The sequence below is a fragment of the Palaemon carinicauda genome, chromosome 41 (assembly GCF_036898095.1).
Source record: "Palaemon carinicauda isolate YSFRI2023 chromosome 41, ASM3689809v2, whole genome shotgun sequence".
Classification (NCBI taxonomy): domain Eukaryota; kingdom Metazoa; phylum Arthropoda; class Malacostraca; order Decapoda; family Palaemonidae; genus Palaemon; species Palaemon carinicauda.
Window position 1 is genome coordinate 13,820,656 of NC_090765.1, and position 19,243 is coordinate 13,839,898.

The following is a 19,243-nucleotide window of genomic DNA, read 5'->3' on the forward strand; positions in this document are numbered from 1 at the left end:
GGTCATAATTATGAATGCATTTGGATAGTGCACGCTCTAGCTATCGTAGTTGTTAGGTTTCCTTTCAAAGAGGATTCTCTAATACGCCCCATCCTAAACTCATGCGCTGTAGGACACATCTCGGATCTTGTGGGGTGCAACTAGGAGACACGTAGAATAGCAAGGCCCATTTTATTGATGCATGAAGTATTAAGACGGATCTATGCAATATGCGAAAAGGTGAAGCACTGTGCGGTGTTGTGGCACGTTTGTGAGGGGTGTGCGTTGTAACCCACCTGTTTTAAACCCATAACAGAACTGAGTACATACAAGCGAAACACACTGAAATTAGCGCTCGCTACAACAAGAGGCTCAGGAGAGGAGGGGTCATCTATTGGAGACCAGCGAGTCAATCTACACGTGCACTCAGGAGCGCCAATGAGCTCAGGTAATGACCGTACATGGTAGCCCATATTAGTACAATTCTGCGACACACACTACTACAGCACACTCAGAAGAGTTAGTGCACGCAGGAGTGTGCACGCGTGCTGGAAGACATGTTGAGTGTCAACATAGATATCCATCTTAGATACTGGTAGTGCGCGTGTCACAGTGGGAGGGTGTGCATGAGATATGCTAACACTAAGTATATCTGTTATATTGATGGGGAGAGCACTTAAGAAAGTGTGAGCAAATTCATGGGATCACATGAAGTTCTGTCACTTGTTGAGTCCCCCATGTTTACTGATGTTGAGCGTACAAGGAGTGGATGAAGCACAGACCAGGTGTGACTGTGCAAAGTAACAAGTTCATTAGTGAACAATGATTCAAAGTCCAACGCTGCGCACTCAGAGGTGTATTGCTCACGACTGCACTCCAACTGTAGGAATCGGGAAGGTAGCTAGCTCCTCCAGAAATCCTCTTCTTCCGAACTCATAAAGGGGAAGGACAATCAGGAAGACTGTCTCTAGCTCTCGCAGTTGTAAGGTTTCCTCACAGAAAAGATTCTCTATTACGCTCTATCTAGAATGCGTGCGCTCCAGGCACACATCTTGGATCTTATGGGGAACGTCTAGGTGACACACAACATAGCAAGGCCCAATTTGTTGATGCCTGAAGCATTTAGGCGCATCTAAGCAATGTGCATAAAGATAAACAGTTCTGGGTGACACGCTTTATGGTGTTGTGGCATATTTTTGAGGGGCATGAGTGATAACCCACCTGTTCTAAAGCCATTACAGAACTGAGCGCATGCCAGCAAAACATGTTGGGATTAACGCTCACTACCACAACATGCTCGGGAGAGGAGAGGTAGTCAATCCACACTTGCACTCATGAGTGCTAATAGGCTCGGGTATTGAGCGCACATGGTAGCCCACTTGTTCCAACCCCTAACAGATCGAGCACATGATGCATAGTGTACTACCACAACAGGCTCAGGAGAGGAGTTGTCTAGCGGAGACAGGCAAGTGAACACATTCAGGTGTGTGGGCACAGCCATGCCTGTACGTGTGTTGAGACATGTTGCTCACTAACACATGGATCCTTGTGAACAATTACTGGCCGCAATGACAAGGTATGTCTTGGTACCGCGAGCGAAAGGTTGAGGTGCTTGCATAGTAACTCGCCTGTTCCAACCTGTTACAGGTTAACTGCGCGCCAGTGAGGCATGTGGAGGGGTCATACTAGTCTGCTACACCTGCTACTACTGCATGCTCTGAAGTTATTCCACGCATGCTGGGAAACATGTTGCTTGCCAACACATAGATCAATCTTAGATAAAAGTAGTGCGCACGTCCCAGAGGGAGGACGTGCATGAGACAAGCTAACACTAAGCGTGTCACTTCCTTCTGTCGAGAGAGCGGTAAGGAAAGTGCGCACGAATTCATGGAATCACGTAAGTTCTGTCACTTGTTGATTCCCCCATGTTCACTAATGTTAGACATATCAGAAGTACACCAAGTACAAACCAAGTCTGCCTTCCAATGTTTCCTTGTGCGCGCGTTTATCAGTAAACGATGATTCAAAGTCCAAAACTGTGCACTCGGAGGTATATTTCTCAGGAAGGTAGCTTCTTCCTCCTGAAATCATATTCTTCCAAATTCAAACGGGGAGAACAATCAAGAAGACTGTCATAAGGTGCTGAAGATCATTTACCCTTTTAAGTTATAATTCCAAAATTTACCTTTAACCTGTTGAGCATCCCCCCTGCTTAACAAGATAAAGAAACTTTTCAAGTCAAGTTTTCTTAACTGTAAACAAGCAAACAATCACAAAAACACTTGAAAAAAGTAAATAAAACCCAAAAACTCCAGCCAGTGGCAGACTGTCTGTTCTCACTGACAGCACAAATCAAAATGAGTGCTCAGTGAGCAACTAGGAAGGGACTTCCACTCCCGGACGGTTAACTACCGGCCACCTGTTTACACCTCGTTATACTAGTTTAATTGTCATATACTACAGCTTTGCTGGTAATCTATCCTATGTAAAAGGACAAAGGTTTGTATGTGTGCTGGAACAAGTTATATTAAAACTTATAAAATATATCAAGATCATTAGCAACATTAAAATATATCTTTTTACTAATTTGTATTTTTCCTTGATTTACAAACACTGTACTGTATGAGTTCTTTGGTTAAGAGTATATGTTTTCAACGCAAGCAGAAACCACCTTTGAAATAGATATCGAAGTATATACTGACAGGTGGTGAGCAAGGGTGGGGTGAGGACTGAGTGGGGGGGTTAAATTGGGAAGTTAATTTAAAGGACTCAGGTTTGTATAGCTGAGAAAAATACAAAGGGATTTTGACGTAAGAAAAATCTATTTTTGGGTGAGATAGCCATGTCGTCCGGATGGAAGTTCCTTCTGGCAACTTCTACAGTGTAATATTTCTGCGATTGATATTGCAGGAGAATTACTGTCAGGTATCATGGGGTTCCAAGCCCCGTAAACGACTAGCCGAAAATATCGTGTAAAATCAGGGACGTATCCTAAGATAACCATAGATATCTGCACCCCAAACAGACCTTACCCAATCTAATCCACTGAGGGGAAGGATAAGTAAGGAGCCGTTACACATCCTATCACCTTCCAGTGCCCCTATACGTTCCTGCTTCTCATTCCTTCCAACGCAGTTGATGGCTACAGTGCGGTTGATTTTTGGGGGAGCTTTTTTCCCAAATTTTGGGATGGGTAAAGCCTTACAGGAGGAGATTATAATTACTTTGAAAATATGTTACAGTCATATCTCTCGACACAAAATAATCTGCTTACAAAATTTTCATGCTATAAAACGACAAAAATATTTAAGACTCGCATCTCGAAAAATGTTTTGTGCAACAAAAGGAGGTATGGTACAAGAGCCCAACTGTGTCCGAGACTAATTCTAAAATTTGTGTGACGCCAGCCCGTAAACTCGCCGCCATCCTCTCACACTCCCATTGGTTATTTCCCTACTCAGATGGTAGTTACCACCAAAAAATATTGATCTCCTATTGATTAGCATCTACTGTACTGTATCCCATCATACATCTACACATCTGGCGTTTCTCTTTCTTTTCGTTTAGGCAGCAGTATCGTACGCATCGACTATGTGCTTGTGATTTTGCTTTTGTGAATATTGTACTGCATCGTGTTGCGATATTATGTTACTTTATTAGCCATGGGTCCCAAGGAAGTTGCTGATGTCCAGGGAAAGAAGAGGATGATGCTTACTATAGAGACAAAGATGGAAATATTCATGAAATACAAGGCTGACATGCGGTTAAGTGTGATACCGAATGAATATGGCCGAAATCCATCTATGATAGAAACGATCCTAAAACAGAAGGAAGCCATCAAAGCAGCAGTACCTAAGGGTGTGACTGTTTTCTCTAGCAAACTGAGCCACGTCCATGATGAGATGGAGAGACTGCTGCTTGTCTGGATTTAGGACAAGGAAATCACTGGAGAGACAGTCACTGTAGTGATAATCAGCCAGAACACCATTTTGTGAATGCTCAGGCCAAAGCTGATGCAGGAGAAGGGACATTGAAGCAGGCACCCCCAGAGTTCAAGGAACCTCGGGAGTGGTTTGAAAATTCTAGGAGACGGTCTGGCGTTCATTCAGTGGTGCGTCATGGGGAGGCTGCAAGCTTGGACACAAAAACGAGTTGACTATACGGGAAGGCTACAGTCCCCAGCAATTCTTCAACTGCAAAAAAAACTAGGCTTTTCCGGAAAAAAATGCCTCATCGACCGTTCATCACGGAAGGAAAGAAGCTACCTGGGGATAAGCCTATGAAGGATAGGCTTACTCCTGCAATCCGTGCAAATGCCAGTGGGGATAGTAAGGTGAAACCCCAGCTAATGTATCATTCCGACAGTCCTTGAGCCTTCAAGGCCCACAAAGTAATGAAGGAGAAGCTTCAGATGTTATGGAGGGCTAATGCAAAAGCCTGGGTAACAAGAACCTTGTTCATGGAGTGGGTAAACCGTTGCTTAGGCTTGACAAGAGAAAAAATATTTAGAAGAGAAGTACCTCCCTCTGAAATGCCTGCTGGTGTTAGACAATGCCCCTACTCACACTCCAGGCCTTGGAGAAGATATCTTAGCAGAGTATTCCTTCATCAAAGTTCACTATCTCCTACCTAACACCAGCCCGCTCCTCCAGCCCATGGACCAGCAAGTGATTTCCAACATCAAGAAACTATACAAAATATTTCTTCACAAGATCTTTCAAAATCATTGAGAGCACAAACCTCACCCTTCGTGAATTTGGCAGGAGGTTTCAAGGCACACCTTCAACTCTGCATGGAAGAAGCTGTGGCCTGAAGCTGTCCCCACATGAGATTTTGAGGCCTTCCTTCACGCAGACCAAACTGAAGCTGATTCCGAAAATGTTGATGGTCCTGAACCTGTTGCTCAGTCTGAGGTTACCAAGATCGTTATACTCAAGATGTCCATGGGTCTCAAAGTTTATGAGGCCGACATCGATGAGCTTATCGAGGAGCATCAAGAGGAACTTACGACGGATGACCCGAAGGAGTTGTGGGCCATGCAAGTGAACAAAGTTCAGGAACAGTTCTCTAGCAGTGAGGGGGAGGAGGATAACCCTATGACAATGGTAGAAATTAAGGAGGCTCTAGTTTGCTACCATAAAAGGGCAGCCTTTGTCAAAAAGAGACATCCGGAAAAAGTTGTCACAGGTCATGCGCTTGAATATCTAAATGACGTTTGCCCAAATCATTTCAGAAACATTTCAAGAAGCAGGCAGACAAGCTTCCTTGGATGGTTTTTTTAAAGAGGCCCTCGGTACTAACAGGCCAAGAGGAAGACAAAACTAAAACGAAACGAAAGAAAAGAACAGTGATGGGGAAAACATGGAATTACATTTTGAAAAATCAAAATGTAAAGTAAAAAAACAAAATGAAAAAAAAAAGGCAGAAAAAATTTTATTTTAAGTTTATCGTAAAGTTGAGTGTTAATATTACCTGCCATTTGTTAACGTTTTCTACCATTTATTAAACCGTTTTGTAAAGGTAAGTGTTCATGTTTTCTGCCACTTGTTAACATTTTCTGCCATTTGTCATCCTCCTCTACCGCCCTGCCACTTCGCTCTCGGACCTCGCCTCACTCCAAAGGTAAGGTTCCACCTTTTTGTTACTGTATTTTATACTGTTTGCTCTAATTATAAATTTCTTATACAGATTACCAACGATAAAGTTATTGAATGTTAAAAATGATTGTACAGTAATCTGCTGAGTACTGTATAGTGGAGTGTATACTCCTTATAATCATTTAATGTGGTGTTTTTGTAGGGCCTGGAACGAATTAGGCTATTTACATGTAAAAGGTTACTCACAACACGAAAAAATCCCGGTACGAAAGCCACTACGGAACCATTTAATCTCGTGTTGTGATGAATTACTCTATTTGTTCTAATACATATACTGTACAAACCTTATGTCCTTTAATTAGAGACACTTACTGATTGGTGGGTTGGAAATACGACCCCTGGGACCAAATTGATTGGCTTTTTTCTTTCCAGGTAATGTCAATCTACCGTTTCTGGTCCTGATTGGGGAGATGACGCTAGCAACTTTCTATCTATTTATCTATCATAGGGACGAATAGGCTAATAGGCCCTGGCCTGTCCCGATGATGGGTACGAGGTCAAAAAGGGGACCCCTTCTCCCAAAGGAGATAGCAGTCCATATATACCTGGTGTATGATGATCAAAAGATTGGTATATATTCCACCATCATCCTCCTTGTCTATGGAGGATGGGGGGAAACTTCTCTAGGTTCTAAAGGATGGACCTCAGATGCATAGTTTACCAGCATCAAGTCAGAATCAGCGAGTAACTCTCTGACCGCTGCGTCCCAAAATGAAGGGAAGAAAGAAGGGAGGACAAAAGCCTGTATCCTGTCTTCATTCCAGACATCCATTTATACATTACCATAACCAAGATGCTTACTGTCCTACATTGGAGCTGGGCTTGCTATTTAAGCAGCCACCACGAGATCAAGTACAAAAATGTCAAGGGACTTGTGGGTACTCCTGTAAAGTAAAAGGTCTAATGTATACACACCCAACCAGGCCAACTGAAAGATTCCTCTTTAAGGCAAGGATAGAGCCTAACCCCTGACTTCATGAGTTTCATTCCTAGATGGTACCTCAACCCTCTCAGCAGTCAAGGCATATGCATTACAGATTGTCTTACAAAGTAACTTGGTTCTCCCAGTGCTAAGAAAGAGTCACTGACACTCAGACGCGGGGTCAGAGAGCATGCTTGCTCAGGTCTCGATCTCCAGTAAGTTTTGACAGACAGGTTTTTACTAAGTCCAGTAAGGCACTCGGGGTAGGATGGGCGGGCCATAACCCGAAAGTAGTTCAAGGTAGTAGTTAGGAAAAATACAAATTACTTAAAATTTGTGATTTGTTCCAACACAGAGTACTTACCTCGAACTGCTTTCTTAGGAGACTTATACCTTAGGAGGTGGGAGTGTCCCACAGGACCCAGAGACTGTGATGAGGAGAGAAAAGCGGAACCTAGATAGGAGGCTAGGTCCTGCTGACCCACCAAGAGAAAACACGAGAAATAGGGAAAACTACCCAAAAAACTATCTTAGTGTGTAAGTAACTCACCTCTGTAAAAATCCTTGGAGACGTATTCATTCACTGATGATGCATCCCATGGCAGTTAATGGATTTTAGGGTTATTTCAGGGAAGGTAATAGGGAAAAAGACTGGATAAGGAAGGAACCTGTGTCTCTTGGACTTACTGCCCGTAGTTTACCCTGGGGATACACCTTTGAATCCTTTGAAGCGCTGAAATAACGGGACCGAAAGAGAATCCGTCCAGGGATCCCCTCGAACACTCCTTCAAGTAGTGAGCTGTGAAGGTTGACTGACTAGCCCATGTACCTGCCCTCAGGATTTGGCCGACTGCCCTGTTCTTCTCAAAGGCCAACGAAGTACTAAGCCCTCTGATGTCGTGGGGTCTAGGCTTCCCCGGAAGAGGAACCCCTGCACTACTGTAGGCCCTCATGATCACCTGTCGTAGCCAGAAGGAGATCGTATTCTTGGAGATTGGCTTCTTTATTAATCCTGAGGAGACGAACACACTCTTGATTTTGTGTCGAAGTCTGGCTGTCCTCTCTAAGTACTTCTGTACCGCTCTGACAGGGCACAGAAGCAAGTCCCTCGGGTTGTCCAAACGAGGGATTGGCGGCACCGAGAATCCTTCAAACTTGGGGTCCCAGACTGCTGGATTCTGGGTCTTGGCCACGAAGGATGGTAAGAACCTGAAAGTAGCTTCACGTCAGCCTTTCGAGTGTGACACCTCGTACGACAGTCCATGAATCTCCCCTACCCATTTTGCTGATGCCATCGCTAACAGAAAAACTGTCTTGAGGGTGAGCTCTCTGTCCAAGATGTCCTTTAGGGGTTTAAAGGGAGATTCTGACAGCATCTTCAGGACTAGCCACGTCCCACTGGGGCACCCTAACGGCCTGAGGGGGGCACGATTGCTCGGAGCTCCTGATGAGCATTGAGATGTGTCTGGAGGTACCCAGGGCGATGCCCTTCAGGAGGATGACTTGTCCCAGGGCAGCCCGGACTCCTTTAATGGCTGGGATGGACATGTTCACCTCGTCCCTGAGATAGACTAGGAAGTCAGCTATCTCTGGGATGGAGACCTGCAACGGCTTGATGTTCTTCGAGACGCACCACTTCGTGAAGGTAGCGCATTTTGCCTGGTATACTGCAGCTGACGAACGTCTCAGGTACCCTGACATCCTTGTTGCCGTCTTCGCCGAATACCCTTCCTTCCTCAGGAGACGCTTGATAACCTCCACGCATGAAGGCAGAGGGACCGAGGGTTTTCGTGGAACCTTTGAAAGTGCGTTGCCGGAGAAGGTCAGGTCTATTCGGAAGGGGCCAAGGTGGAAGGTGCACCAGTTCCTTTAGATCCGTGAACCACTCTCTCTCCGGCCACCAGGGGGCTACCAAAGTCATCCACAGGTTGTCTGCTCGCCTCACCCTGTTGAGGACTTGCCTGAGCATTCCGAAGGGAGGGAAGGCGTCCTCGAACGCCGCCCCCGGATCTGGCACAGGAGAAAAAAACACGGGGAGCTGTGCGTTGTCTCGTGCCAAAGAGGTCTATCACTGGCGAGCCCCACTTCTGAATGAGAGTCTTGGCCACTTCCGGGTGCAAGGACCACTCGGACCCTACCACTTGACCCATTCTGCTGAGGCCGTCGGTCAGGACGTTTCTCTTCCCTGGGATGAATCTGGCCGAGATCTTGATCTGCTCCATTTCGGCCCATTCCAGAAACTCTGTGAGGTCGCACAGCTCCTTTGATTTCAGTCCTCCTTGCTTCTTTATGTAGGCCACCACCGTGGCATTGTCGCACATTAGTGCCACGGTGTTTCCCCGAAGCCGATGAACGAACTCTAGGCACGCTCTTTGCACTGCCATTATTTCTAAAACGTTTATGTGCAGGTTCTTCTCTTTGGCTAACCATCTTCCTCTTGCTGTGCTGTCGAGGAGATGGGCACCCCAACCCTCTTTAGATGCGTCCGTGAACAGGAGCATCTCCGGAGGGTCGGCTGCGAAGGGCATCCCCTTGAGGGTGTTCGATCTGTCATGCCACCACTCTAGGACTTCCTTCATCTTCGGGGACATCGGGACCACCTTGTGCAGGGATTTTCTCTGGTTCCAGGTCTCCTTCAGGTTCCATTGTACTCCCTGAGTTTGAGTCTCCCCTGTGGGACTGGCTTCTCTAACGACACAAGGTGGCCTATCAGTCTCTGCCAGTCCTTGGCTCTCCAGGGCTGGTCCGACAGGAAGGGCCGTAGGATCTGGTCCAAGTTGTCCCATCTCTCCGCGGAAGGGAAGGCTCTCGCCAACCGGGAGTCCAAAACCATCCCGAGGTAAGTCATCCTAGTGGAGGGTATCAGTTGGGACTTCTCCAGGTTGATGATGATACCCAGGATGTTGCAGAACTGCAGGAGTTTCGCGCCTTGCTCCCTCAGTAGTTCCAGAGGCTGAAAGCAACAACCAGTCGTCCAGGTACCGAATAAGGCAGATACCCTGTTCGTGTGCCAAGGACGAGACTGTTGCAAAGACCCTCGTGAAGACCTGAGGGGCCGGGACAAACTGAAGCAGAGGGTCTTGAACTGCAACGTTTGGGTACCCCATTTTACCCTTAGGTACTTCATGCTGGAGAGCTGAACAGGGATCTGGAAGGATGCATCCTTGAGGTCTATGGACATCATGAAGTCTCCCTCACTCAAGGCCGCTAGGACCGACTTCGGAGTGTCCATCTTGAAGTCGGTCTTGCACATGAACCTGTTGAGGGCTGAGAGGTCTATGACTGGTCTCCAGCCCCCTGTCGCTTTCTCAACCAGGAAGAGTCTGCTGTAGAACCCTGGACCCAGGTTCTTGACTGATTCTATTGCCCCTTTCGCCAGCATTGCAGAGACCTCTTTTTGTAGGGCCGTCCTTCTCAAGGGGTCTTTCGGTGCCAAAAATTCCGCCTGCAAATCTGGTATCAGAGGTGGGGGGGGGTCCGCCAGGAAGGGCAACCTGTACCCTTCTTTCAGAACTGTTACGGTCCACGGATCCGATCCGTGGTCTCGCCATGCTTGCTAAGAATGTTTGAAACATCCCCCCACCTGAGGCTTCGGCAGGAGTAGAGGGGCCTATCTCCTTCGAGAGGCGTGGCCTCAACGACCTCTTCTGGCGGCCGAATAGGAAGGCCTGAGGCTGACTGCACAGCCGGCGTTCCTCGACAGGAGGGCTGCGTAGGTTGCTGCCAGGACGTAGTAGGGGCGTCTCTCCTGGCCTGGCTAGGTGAGGTGCGAGGAGGGAGAGAGACGTTGGAGGGTGTCCTTCTATGGGCAGGTCTTCTCGCTGGAGGGGGCCTGGGTTCTCCCGCGTCCTTTAGCTTCCTGGCCCTCTCTACAGTCTCCTCCACCGCCTTCAGGGGGAACACTGAGTCGTCCCACAGTGGCAGGCTTCTCAGGGATCTCGCTTCTCTGTCAGGGAGCCTCCTGACGAGCTTGTTGAGCACAGTGTCCCTCTTCCGCAGTATCCAATTGGCGGCCTGCGCGATGGATTGGTAGGAGAGGAACTTCAGGGCCTTACCTCCCGAGCTAATAAGCTCCTTCAGCAAGGCCTGATTCTCCGGGATTGCGAGGTCGTGCGAGGATTGGAACCCCACCAGCGTGGAGGCCCACCAATCCAGCCACGATGACACGTGTACCAGGTCCTTGGCCAGCTCCTCCATCATGGACGTTTCTGCAGGGGAGAAACAAACCGGGGCAGTGGTAGCCCTCTCCTCTGCCGCTCCTTGTCCCAGGATGGCGACTGCTGGCTCCACCGAACAGGGATCCGTGAGGTGTCCTTTGGGAAGATAGAACCAGCTCTGTGTCTTCAGGCCCTGGAGAAGTTTGGAGGCGCTATGGCTCTTGGGAGCTTCCGCGTGGTTGGCCACGATGTTGTCAACGTGCGCCATACCCAGCCTAACATCCCTAGCCAAAGGGAAGGCTAGTGAGGGCCTCTGTTGCACAGGCGCATCCACCAGCCTGCTAAGGCTCGAGAGCCAGACTTCGTCAGTAGAGGGCTCAAGTTCGTCCAGCCTGTGGTGACGCCAAATGAGGCCTATCACCCTCTTGTAGGCCAAAACTTCCGCTGCAGAACCTTCTACACCGTCCTCTACATTCTCTGTCGGGCGCTCCAGTGCTCGTGACGGAGGACCTCCAACGGGGGGAGCCGCACAGGAAGGAGGCATCTTCCTGGAGTGGTCCAGTCTCTGCATTTCAGGGAGTAGGACAGGCATCGCCGCAGGGACGGAGCCCTTCGTCCTGGATTTTCTCTTCTTCTGGCGGACCAGGGGTCTGCAGGCTTGCCCATTGAGGGAAGGAGTCTCTCTCGTTCCGGACGACTCGTCGTAGTTTTTGAGGCCGGGACGCGGCTGCCAGTCCGAAGGGACTCTCTCCGCTGGGCGGATGGAGTCGGAACCTTCGCGGACTTATGCCTGTCCCTTGGGGCCTGGAGAGACGACTCCCTCCGTCGATCATACCTGCTGCTGGAGACAAATCCTACTGGTGAGCGGGACCTAGGGAGCCATCCCAAGGTGCTTGGGACTGCTAAAGCCCCCAGGAGTTGACTACGGGGGATGGCGACCCGCACCCATTCTTCCTCTGGCGAGTCGCTTCTCTTATACTTCTTCCTGGGGGATCTAGAGCGCCTACCCACGTGGTGGGATCTGGAACGGGAACGTGAGCAAGACAGTCTCCTGCGGTACCTATCTAGCCATCTCCTGTGGTCCCTCGGGGCTCCGTCTTCCGATGAGTAGGAGTAGGCCTCGACCGAGGAGCCCGAAGACCTGTAGGACCTCGCTGAACGGCCTGAGTCGCGCCTTGTTGCTGGTGGGTCCACATGGTGTCCGGTCGGCGACGAAGGCTCCAGGAAGACGGACAGGAACGTAGCTGAACGCGCTGGAGGGGAGCGGGGGAGCTCCTCGCTGGGGAACCAGGTCTCAAACTCCTCTTCCATCCTCAGGGGAGATCTGAAGGTCGTCTTCGGAGGCGCCCACGCGAGGGGGTCTGACGGCGGCGAGTCTTCCTTCTCGGCGGCACCCTCGGCTGCTGACGCACCTGAAAAACCTACCCAAGAGGCAGGAGAAGAGGCTGCAGCAGTTTTATCCCACATAGGATCGTCCGACGAGACGGGCCCAGCTTTCACCAGGGCTCTGTCCCCCGAACACACTCCCGTCCCTCCTTCAGGCCCCCCACTTGCCTGGATCGAAGACACAATCCCACTGTCAGGTAAATTAGACTCCTGGGGAAGAGCCACAGGCCTCTTCCCCGCAACAGACTTACCTCGACCCCTACACTGGGTAGGGGAAGGCAGCAGAGAGACTCTGTCCGAAGAATCACCGGGCGAAGCGAGAGGCGAAGAGACACTCGGTTTCCTAGGTGAACGTCTAGAGGTCTTCTTCTTTTTGGTGCCATAGCGCACACACTGCACCTCGTTCCAGGACTCGCACTCCGGACACGTGGCTGTAGGAGAATACACACTGTCCCTACACGACGAACACAAGGAGTGCGGGTCAACTTCAGGCTTAGAGAGGAAGGCGCCACATGATTTACTGGCCATAGGCCCAGGGCAACGACGGGGATGCTCCATAACGCACTAGTAAGACACCGCGAGACACAGGAGCACAGAGGGAAAAGGATAAGGAAGAGCACAAAGGGACCACGTGGGAACCGCGTGAGACACAAAGGGGGTCGGGGACACAAAGGGTCGCACTGGGTAAGAGAGAGCGTCGGGATGTTATCTGCGACGTGACCAGAAACTTACTGGAGATCGAGACCTGAGCAAGCATGCTCTCTGACCCCAGGTCGTCTCTGGGCGCGTATCACTCCGCCAGAGGTTACCCCGCATAGAAAACGGGAGTAGAGTAAACTACACAAAATTCTGGTCGGTTGGGAGGAGATCCCAGATACTCCTAGGAAAGTAGTTCGAGGTAAGTACTCTGTGTTGGAACAAATATATATATATATATATGTGTGTGTGTGTGTGTATGTATGTGTATATATATATATATATATATATACATATATATATATATATATATATGTGTGTGTATATATATATGTACATGTACACGTACACACACACACACATATATATATATATATATACAGTGATACCTCTGGATACGCAAGTTTTTTGCTTACGAAAAATTCAGGATACGAAAAGTGATTCGAAGACTTTTATGCCCCAGTATACGAATAAAATTTCAGGATACGAAAACCTTACGAGATCCCAACTCTTCGCCGAGAGTAATTTTAAAAAGCGCGCGCCGCCAGACTTTGAACTTGGGTAGACTCACTCACAGCCTCCCGCTCTCCCATTGGTTATCTCCCTACTCAGATGCTAGCTGACGCCATAAGATCCTGCTTTCTTATTGGTCGGCAACTATCCCAGCTTGCTTACGCACGGGCGTTCATCTCTCTTTCTCTCTTTTCGTTCCGACCGCAGTATCGTTAACAGACATTGTGTGCTTTCGCTTGTTTGACGTAGTGTTAATATACAGTACATTCGTACGCCACGTGTTATCGTTATTAAACGTTCGTTACTGTGCACTGTACTGTATTAGTGTTTACTATACATATTACTGTATATAACGTACGTAGTGTATTATATTACGTATTACTGTAGCCACGGGTCCCAAGAATGTTGCCGAAGGAAAGACGACGACGATGCTCTCGATGGAGACGAAACTTGAAATCGTAAAAAAGTACAAGTCTGGCATGCGTTTAAGTGCAATCGCCAAGGAGTATGGCCGGAATCCATCTACGATAGACACCATCCTGAAGCAGAAGGCAGCCATCAAAGCAGCGGCACCTTTTAAGGGCGTCACTATTTTCTCCAATAACAGAACCCACGTGCATGACGAGATGGAGAGGCTGCTTCTTGTGTGGATCAAAGACAAAGAGATCTCAGGAGACACCATCACTGAGACTACAATTTGCCAGAAGGCCTCCGCCATTTTCGGTGATCTCGTGCGTTCTCAGGCCGAAGAAGGGGCAGGAGAAGGAGGAACATCCCAGCAGGAACCCCCAGAGTTCAAGGCTTCTCGGGGGTGGTTTGAGAAATTCAAGAAAAGGACTGGCATTCATTCAGTGGTACGGCATGGGGAGGCAGCCAGCTCGGACACGAAGGCCGCCGAAGCCTTTGTTAAAACGTTCTACGAGTTGACTCTGCAGGAAGGCTACAGTTCGCAGCAAGTTTTCAATTGCGACGAAACTGGACTTTTTTGGAAGAAAATGCCTCGTCGGACATTCATCACGGCGGAGGAGAAGAGGCTACCCGGACATAAGTCTATGAAGGACAGGCTTACCCTTGCTTTTTGTGCAAACGCCAGTGGGGACTGCAAGATAAAGCCCCTGCTGGTGTACCATTCAGAAAATCCCCGAGCCTTCAAAGCCCACAAAGTCATCAAGGAGAACCTTCCCGTGATGTGGAGGGCGAATGCTAAAGCCTGGGTAACGAGGCAACTTTTCATTGATTGGGTGAATGTCTGCTTCAGTCTGACTGTCCGAAAATGTTTGGAAGAAAACCGCCTCCCTATGAAATGTCTGCTGGTGTTAGACAATGCTCCAGCTCACCCTCCTGACCTCGAGGAATATCTTCTGGCCGAGTATTCCTTCATAAAGGTCCTGTATCTACCGCCTAACACCAGCCCTCTCCTACAGCCCATGGACCAGCAAGTTATTTCTAATTTCAAAAAATTGTACACGAAGCATCTCTTCCAGAGATGTTTCCAAGTCACAGAAAGTACAAACCTCACTCTGCGTGAATTCTGGAAAGATCATTTTAATATTGTGATATGCCTCAAACTCATCGATCTCGCTTGGCAGAAAGTTTCGAGGCGTACCCTGAACTCATCTTGGAGGAAGCTGTGGCCTGATGCTGTCTCTGCACGAGACTTCGAGGGGTTTGGGAAGCCTGGAGGCGAAGCCGAGATCGTTGACGATCCTGAACTCATTCAGCAGTCTGAGGTGGCTGACATCGTACATCTTGGTACGTCCATGGGGGTGGAAGTTAGCGCCGAGGATATAGATGAACTTATCGAGGAGCACCACGAGGAGTTGACGACGGACGACCTGAAGGAGTGGGAGACAATGCAAGTGAGTGTTGTTCAAGAGCAGTTCTCTAGCGGTGATGAGGAGGATGTTACACCTTTGAAAACGGCAGACATTAAGGAAATTCTCACATGTTTCCATAAAATGGCAGACTACGTCGAAAAGGAACATCCAGAAAAAGTTTATACCAACCGTACGCTTCAACACTGCAATGACGTTTGCCTAACGCATTTTAGAAATGTGTTGAAAAGTAGGCAGAAACAAGCTTCAATGGATAGTTTCTTATTAAAGAGGCCAGCGGTATTAGTAGGCCAAGACGAAGGTAAAAGTGAAGAAAAGAAACAGAAAAGAGGAAGTGATGGAGAATTAGAAGGTGAAAGTAAAGAAAAGAAACAAAAAAAAGAAAGTGATGAAGAAGTAGAAGAGATTTAGAAAATATGAAAAACGTAAAGTTATAAAAAAGTAAAAAAAAAAAAATTCAATTTTAAGTTTTATGTTACCGTTAAGTGTTAAAGTAATTTTTTCTTTCATTTTATAGTTTTCCATACGTAATGTTAAGTGTTAATTATTTCTGCCATTTCGTAAAGTTTAAGTGTTAATGTGTTAAGTGTGTAAATTACTGTACGTAGTCTGTCACTTGTTACGTTTTCTGCCTTATGCCATCCTCCTCTGCCGCGACTTCGCTATCGGACATCGTCTCAATCAAAAGGTAAGTTTCAACTTTTTTGTTACACTAATTAACTGTAACCTTTTTTTCAGGGTATCAATCCTTAATTTAGGTGTACGTACAGGTAACAATACACCTTCACTGATCCAAATGCTTTACATACAGTACCGTAACTTTTATACAGTAGTAAAGAAAACTGACCGTTTTCTTAGGGCTTGGGCTATAACTACATTATTGAATAATCTCATAGTGGTTTCTGGAATGGATTAGGCTGTTTTTAACGGTTGGGTTAATTATTGAATGATAGAAATGGCTGCATTGCATGTTTATTACTACAGTTTAGCGTGTTTATGGAAGAAAAGGTGTCTTTTCGTAAGGCTTGGAACGGATTAGGCTATTTACATGTAATACGCGACTCAGGATACGAAAAAATCAGGATACGAAACCGTATCCTGAACGGATTACTTTCGTATCCTGAGGCATCACTGTGTATATATATATATATATATATATGCATGCATGTGTGTTTGTGTGGATTATTTAAAGTTAATCGCAAGACAGAAAGCAAGCTTGTGTAGTTTACAGGAATGGGAGAATTGACAAGTTGGTCTGCAGAATAAGAGGAAATAATAATGAATACAAAATAATATGGGTGAAGAAACGGAACAAAGACTTGAATAGTAAAAACTTGTTCTAAATCGAACAAATTCAGATAGATGATGTCCAAAGAGAATGCAACCCAAGAAAGAAACATGTGTGAAATATAGTAATGAATAGCAGTCTTTAAATGGGTTCAATGCACTGCTGATCATACTTTTCTGGAAGTGGATGAAGAGATATAGCACACAGGATTCAACAACTTGTTAGGATGAATGTGGTTGTGACTGTTGTTTTATTTCTAATGCCACCCTCAATTTCTAGAAATGGCAATTGATGAAAGATATACAAAGTGACCCCACAGTTTCTTTTCTCATTAGTTGATAATGGTAGTGATGGTGGATTTAGTTACATTACAATACTTTTAATGAATTATGAATATTGATGTTAAATCTCTTAATCTCTGTGACAGACATAAAATAATATTTACTTTTGGCTTGATATTCCATCAAATTGAAGCCAGTATTGTTATAGGTTCTTTGTTAAAATATAAGTACAATAGATTTTTCCCCTTAAGTCCAGATTCTCTAAGAATCTAATAAATCGATGGGATATTTTATGTATATATACATTTGTGTACACTTAAACGTAGGATTGCATGAAAGGATAATTATCCGTATATATAAGAAGCATCTCACAATTCCATGGTCAATTAATATTGCACAAAATTATTTTCACAGTATAAAGTGCATATGTATGACATTTTTTTTTCTTTATTGCAAAGTATGATTTCCCTCATGTTCAAGGAAAGCACCAAATCATAAATCTGAATCGTCATTAACCTGACCAAATAATAATTTCATGAAACCTTTTTTTATCAGGAAATTATTGAAATGTAGAAATAGCATTGTGAAGGTTATCAAAGAAATGGTTTCCTACAAATAAATTTACTTTTCATAAGAGTATATTTTCATCTCAACATATAGTTCCCTTGTGAATATCTCAGAAAATCAACATCATTATGCTGATGAATGCGTGAAATAATGCGGGCGTAAAAGAATGCAATACTCATTATCAGATGAAATTTAGCAGACTAAGCAATTTGTAAATTAAAAATTCATTCATACGCTAGAGAACACAAGTGTACAGAATTATTTGGGACAATCTTCAGTGGTTTCTCAAATGAGTGGTGTTAAGAAAGCCAAGGCATAATTACTTGTGGAAACTAGCAAGTAAAATGCTTAAATTTTAGGAAATACTCAATTTAATAGTCTTTACCTTAGCCAATGCCTTATAAGTAGTGTACTATATAGCACAGTGAAACATTTTTTTTTCAAATGCTTTCCCAATTTCGTGAATCATCTGTTGGCCGAGTAAGATAACTAAATTGAGGATTTACTATACAGTAAAACAAATTATATCTTGTTTAAGCAGCAATTGTGGTTAATACACACCATGAAAATTCCAACTCTACTAAGTTTTCAATAATTTGCACCCAAAATAACACTTTACCTTGGGACCAGCATTCAAAAATTTTTTGTACTCAGGCTTTGTTGAATCCAAGAATGCACTAACTGAGGGTAAGGTATCTTTTATTGCACCAATAACAAGGCCTCTACCTGCAACAAAAGTCATTTTCTTTTAAAATAATTTCTCATTATAGATATCACTGTTATGATGCACAAAGAAACTTCTCTCCCATTAATATATTATAGCATAGTTATATCTCACTTGCCCACATTTGCCTCCTCCATACTATGACCTTGAATGCACATTTTTACCATAAACAACAGTGAAGACTTTCTAAGCCTTTAAATAATAAGGAGAATATGTAAAAAAAAAAAAAAAAAAAAAAAAAAAACATGCAAGACCTTAGTTGATGAAACTGGTTCAAAAATGTCTGAAAAATAATTCCAATATCTAATCAAGTAAATTCGATATTATCTTCATGTCCATGTATAAATGTTACTTAAGCCTATACATGCAAACAATAAAGCATTAATTGTATTGAGTAAATTTAGTCTAAATAACATTTTGAATTTCAACTTTTAAACACTATGCAATATAATAAATAGTACCATATCCTCAGTAAAAATATAAATAGCATAACACTTGCCTTGAATGCTGGTTTCATCCACTTTCACTTTAACTGGAAAAAAATAAGTAAAATATTTTCAACATGGTATGAAAGAAGTTAGTCATATACAGGATACATTATTATTAGAGGTATAAAGCTTAGACAATAAATAGATCTTCATATAAATGTAACTAAATATGCCCGCTCCTGCTAATCATTTTCTGTTATTCTGAAAACATTCTTCTGAAGAAATAATAATCATCATTGTGAGCTAATGAATGTGGCACTAACAAATTAAAATATTAGCCCAACTTTTGTATTAAAGTAATCTATGGTAATCCTTTCTTTAAAGAGACTCCTTGCTCTCACGAGTATTATGAATTCAAGTATCCAATTAAACTAATTTCCTAGGATTGAATTTATCAATTTGGGTTGAATAGACCTGTGTTGGGGACTGTGAGACCATTCAGCACCCAAGGGCATCTGAAGTAAAACCCTAGTTATATAAAGGTAAAAGTTAGAAGAGGTTGGCAAGCAAGAAGAATAGAGATGAAGTAGAAGGATTTAATGGAAGCACAGCTAGAGGCTGAAGGAATACTGCAAAGACCCTTTAGTAATGACTACAGTGCATCTAAAGAACTGTCACCTGCAGGGTAATTTCCTAGGGTAATTTAATGAGAAGAATTCATAAAGAGAGAAAAAGACTGTCCGGTGATAATTATCATCATCATTACAAGTCTAGTTACAACCCTAGTTGAAAAAGCAAGATGCTATAAGC

The 19,243-nt window shown here is 45.2% G+C and overlaps 1 pseudogene; it reads right to left on the reverse strand.

The window, feature by feature from the left end:
* The window catches only part of LOC137632237 (mucin-21-like), a 200,600-nt pseudogene that overhangs the window by 37,618 nt on the left and 143,739 nt on the right, over positions 1–19,243 (reverse strand).